Source organism: Argentina silus (genome assembly GCF_951799395.1).
Source record: "Argentina silus genome assembly, chromosome: 13".
NCBI lineage: Eukaryota > Metazoa > Chordata > Actinopteri > Argentiniformes > Argentinidae > Argentina > Argentina silus.
Genome location: NC_139667.1, coordinates 14,046,604 through 14,052,472, shown reverse-complemented (window position 1 = coordinate 14,052,472; position 5,869 = coordinate 14,046,604).

The window sequence follows — 5,869 nt, the reverse complement described above, 5'->3', positions numbered from 1 at the left end:
CTAGAGAAATGCTCTCGGGAAGGTGTTTGTTGTTAAATAGAACAATTCAGCTGTCTCTTTAGAAAGCCTGACAAAAGCAAATACTCCCTGCTGAACATTTTCTTAGCCCTGCGCACAAAGGCTCAAGTTTGTTTAAGAAATTGCCGCTAAAGAAAGCGTCAACCCATTAAGGTAATTATATGGAACCTGTGTCGTATAAAGGCTTAATTGATGTTAATGTTTGTCTAATTGGGGATTCAGGGCTGAGCAAAGGACTAAAGGTCTTCATAGCACTTTCAGGCAAGCTTCTGAAAAGGGTCCTTCTGGTTTTCACACTTCCTACAATGGCTGCCCGTCTTTCTCACATTACGGCCTGTTTTCAGCTCCTTCTAGCATTCTGCTGCACTACTTAGAGAGTAGAATAAGGGTGAAGAGCCATTGTCTAGTGCAAGCACTTCTCAAAGACAGGCTCTGACAGGAATTGTTAGGAGACTCAGGCAGGAGACAAGGGGGTGTGGGGGTGAAAGCTACTGTCATCCACTCCTGTCAGGGCTCCACAAGGCAGCAAGCGCCAATGGGCTAACTAATTGCTGCATCTGTTTTTTCATTCCACGACTATTCTTTTTAAACAAATACTTCATCCAGAACTGCGTGTTCCAATTCTAGCCACCCCTGCCCTGCTGCACAAAGTTATCTATTGTGACTGTCAATGTATTTGCATGTTTTTGTGTGTGTTTTTCATGTGTGAATGAGCATTTGTTTAAATGGTATGGTGTGTTTTTTTTCTCCTCTCTCTCCTTCGTCTCTCTCTCTCTCTCTGCATATCTTCTCTAATAGCAGATTCCTATAATTGAACACAATAAAGTCGCGCAGTAGAACTTCACAATCTCCCACGGACCAATTATTTTCCTCTTATTGAAGTCTGAGGAATTATGTGACATAATGTTTATCTTGCTCCTGTTTGTTCCTGAACCATAATTGATACATACAGCCGAGATTAGAAGGTCAATTATTGGACACAAATGACATTAATATTATCTCTGTAATGCTGCTCTCTCTTTCAGAGACGGCTCTTTCAGGGAAGAGAAGGGTTAGAAAACAACACACATTATCATATAATCACTCACCGCCATAGTCAGTTATGAAGGACATGAGAAACGAGTGAGAAAAAACACACAAATAATGTAACCTACATTTTATCCACGTTCTACCCCAGAGCGGTCTACAGAAACACCTGTATGGTCAGACTAGACCCCAGACTCTTGCTCTCTTTCAAATATTTCCCCTGGGTCTAATTGCGGTAGCCGGTGTAAAAGCGCATGGCTGGTCTATGTAAAGCTGGAATAGGGGCCAGGGGTGAATGGGAACCTGATTGTGAGCCTGTCAGTCTCCCGCATGCCTCTCTTGTCTGCGGACGGGAAGTGTGAAGGAGGGAGGAAAAGGAGAGGGCGAGGCACTTCATTTAACTTCCACCAAGCTGATTGGAGTGGAGAAGGCAATTCACATCTTAAGTGGGGTTCCCATCACAAACGCTAACCCCCTCCACCCCTAATGCCTACACCCCCCTCCACAACTACCCCCCCTCCTCCCGCCCCCCTTCCTCCACACCCGTTTCTGCAAGCACCTTGTCAATCAAACAGCACAAGGCAACCATGGTAAAGAATTCATCAGTCCCTCCACCGTGGAGCCGTAATGGCGGTGCAGAGCTAACCCCGGCGGCCATGGCGGCTCTATTCAACTAACAGATGCAGAGCTAACCCCGGCGGCCATGACGGCTCTATTCACCTAACAGATGCAGAGGTCACCCCGGTGGCTATCACGGCTCTATTCACCTAACAGATGCAGAGGTAACCCCGGCGGCCATGACGGCTCTATTCACCTAACAGATTAATTCTCCATCATGACATAGAAGAGAATGAGTTGACAAGCAGCTTCCTCGACTGTGTTTGATCCTCCAACCTCCTCCCTCCCTCCACATTTCTGTCTGGCTGGGGGCTTGGAAACACATATGTAAGTGTGTTTTTTTAGTGTGTGTATGTAAGCATATGTGTAAGCATGTACTCCAGCCGTGCTGGTAAACCCATCTCCCGTTGAGATGGAGAATTACAGATAGTCTTTCAGCGTCGGCTGGCTCTCTCACCTGCGCCCCCAAACCCCCCACCTGGGGAATATGTCAACTGCCTGACACGGGCACAATGACCGAATAACCAGGTATATATTCACCACCCGGCTTCTCACAAAATAATACACTCCACTGAAGAGAAATGTTCCTTTTCTGAGGTGAAAAAAAACATTTGCCTCTATGCAAGCATAGGGTTTTAAGTTATTAAGTGACCACCATTCATGTGATATTTCTTCATTTGTCGACAAGCAAGGAGCACTCTCCGACTCTACTCAGACAGCCCCCCACCATGAAATTAAAGAGGAAATGGATTGCCATTATGAGACGTGTGCATGGTTCTGTAACAACTATATCTGAGAGCAGTGGGGGGGTTGGGGGGGGTGGGGGGGTGGGGGGGGTTCTTCATTCTGAAATATCCATACAATGTAGCTGGTAGCAGATGGACCCAGACTCGTCGACTTCCTACTGAAAGTGTTTCTATCAAAATGTAATCCCTGGCAAGGAGTAACACAATCACGCCATTCTGTTGGAACAATTATCTGCAAACCCCTGTCGACCCAGTGTCACGTTACTCATCAAAGTACTCAGCCGGTGAATAATGACCGAAAGGTCGCAACCCCTGACCCCATCTCGATGGCCTCTGAGAATCTCTGAGTCAATTTCTCCCTCCTTCTTCCTTCCTTCCCTCTCTCCTGCTCTCCTCCGCTCCTCCGTCGTTCGCTGACGGAAACTCGACTCCCAACGCAGCTCTAATCACTTTAGTACTGTTTTTGTTCATGGTAAGTGGACAAAATATTTGGATGATCTTAAACAAGCAGCAATAATTGAATATGTGATTTGGTAGCGAGCAGGTGTTGGAAGCCTCTGGGCTTGTCTCCACATAATGAAGCAGCATTCCGTAAACAAAAGCAAGTTGTTGTGTTCCCTCTGCGCCGTGCTGAGGGGATATGCTCACATGAAACAACTAATTTTCTCTTGATCGCCTCCTGTAATCAGACTGTTGCCTGCACCACGCTCTGTGCTGAGTGCTGGGGAGCTTATTAATTCCTCTCCCAGCTCTCCAGAGAGAGAGAGAGAGAGAGAGAGAGAGAGAGAGAGAGAGAGGGCCCTCCTTCTAGGAGTATAAGCTGCTATTATTCATTACACCTCTACAAACATAAGTGAACAATCAACAGGGTTGGAGAGAATTAAATTATTGTTATTATTTATTTTTATTCTGACTCCTTGATATGGTTAGGGTCCACTCTAGTGCCATGGGTGGAACCCTGAACGCATTTCACCAATGATTGACTTTGTGGTTAAAGTTGGATTTGACCCCATGTTGTCAAATATTACTTGATTTAGAATGCAATAGACCAATTGTCATCTTTACAGGGTGTCACCAATACAACTAAGACAAAATCTGCTTTGTAGAAATGAGCAGGATGTTGATTACCGTTTCTCCAAATCAGTCGTTTTCAATACAACTATGTCTGTAACTGGGTCTCTCTCGCTCGTTGATTGGGCATTCCCGGGTACAGTAGCGCTTGACCTTGGTTATGGTGGAGAGGTACGGTTTGACAATCACTGAGGAGGGGGGGTTTAGTGAAGCAGGGTCAATTAGCCTTCTGGAGGACTGACCAATGGGACTGACCCCTTTCATGTCTAGAGAAAGTGGCTCTTCAGGACTGACCAATGGGATTGACCCCTCTCATGTTTAGAGGAAGTGGCTCTTCAGGACTCACCAATGGGGACTGACCCCTCTCATGTCCAGAGGAAGTTCAGGGGGCAGAAAGGACAACACATCAGAGTTTCCGCAGAGTTTAATCTCTGGCTCGTTTAAGCTGTAGCTGCGGAGAACAATACATCAGTGGCCACCTCGCCTAACCCCTGACCCCTGACCCCTCATAGCCTCTTTGTCCTGCACCTGCGGAGCCCGGGCCTCCTGAACCCCGGGAGAGAGGAACAAGAGTCAGGGCCACGGGGTCAGAGGTCGAGACACTGTCAAGAGGAAGTGGTTGCTCAGGATGGAGGGCCACTTACCATTCTCATCTAATGTGACAGCCATCTGTCAATCCAAAGATTACCTCAAGCTCTGGCTGTGCACTTAGCGCAGGTTTCTCATAGCGCAGCGGAGGGATGTGGAGATGGTTCCACGTGTGGCAGTAAATGCATTCAGGAGGAGATCCGTTCCCGAAGACTACATCTCTTTCCCATCTTTCCTTTAGAGTTTGTTTGGAAAGTCAGTCACTCAAGCCTGTCTTCTAGAAGAGAATATAGGTTATTCTATCCTATCCTATCCTATCCTATAGAGGCAGGAGAGGGAGAAGAGGGAGGAGAGAGGGGAGGCACAGTTCCTCCCTAGGGAGCAACGCCCTTGTGGAGAAGGGACTAGGGGAGGCACGGAGGACCATGGGAACACACACCCTTCTCCCTACCAGGCAGTGAGACAGGTAATGAGGAGAACCCAGAGACAGCCGGGCAGGTAGACATGTCTTCAGTCAGATAGCCAGACACGAAGACAGGTGTGTGACTATACACAGACAGACAGGCAGATATTACACAGGTAGGCAGACAGTTATGTGAGCAGGGTGAAAGACAGGTAGACATTTTTGTAGAGTAGGCAGGTCAATGGATGATATATGATTGATTACACAGGTCGACAGGTCTTCAGACAGGTAGACAGGTCTTTAGACAGGTAAACAGGACTCCAGACAGCTAGACAGGTGTATGTGACCAGGCAGGTAGACAGGTCTTCAGACAGCTAGACAGGTGTGTGTGACCACGCAGTTAGACAGGTAGACAGGTCTTGAGAGCAGCAGTGAGACAGGTAAACAGCTGCCTCCCTTCCTCACCCCCCCCCACCCCCTCCCTCCCTCCCTCCCTACCTCCCTCCCTCTTGTATTTGTTCAGGTGGTGTAGTGGTATCAGGTATCACCTTAACAATAGAGTATGTTTGGAAACAAACATGTCTCCCAGCCCCTCAGAAGAACAGTCATACTAGGGTGTCAGGCAACAACCACAGGTTCAGACTGAGCTTTGAAGTTACATGAATAGGGCTGAGAAATAAGCATCCATCTTGCCAATCAAAACTCACATGATTTCACACATTAAAAAAGCCAAAAAATGTTACATTTTGATACTTTTTTTTTTTTAATCTCATGTTGGTTTATGATTAGTAAGTAGCACTGTATTACTCATCAACTTTGCTGACATTTTGTTTGCCGTTTATTTTGATCAATTGCTCCTCAATTATAATCTCTTTCTCTGTCTCTCTCGGCTCTGACATGAATAGGTGATTAGAAGAGAGCGTGAGTGTAATTGTTATTGACAGCAGACATTGTTTGGATGCACATAAGCTGTGTCTGTGGGAATCAGAGAGATGGGGGGGATGCGGGGGGGGGGGGGCAGATGTTATGCAATATTAATGCATTCTATCTATCTAACCAACCCTCCTGTAGTATTGTAGCGTTTCCCCTCCCATGTGAATGCTTCATGTAGCGAGGAGCTAGCTGGGTAGAGGGTGGGATCCTAATTGGGGCGAGTGTGGTTGGTGCAGCGTCTCTCTCACTGATATCAATCACCTCAAATTGACGTTCAGGGGGGAATATGGTGGCAGAGAAGCAAATACTCTCCTGGTCATTATTTCACTTCCTCTACGTTCGGTAAAGCTCAACCATGGGAGCCTGTGTTACTCCACAGCTAATGGAAATGGGGGAAGGGCGGGGGGGGCTGGGGGGGGGGGGGGCATGGTTTGGAGATGGGGGGCTTGGAGGTGTAGGGGGGGGG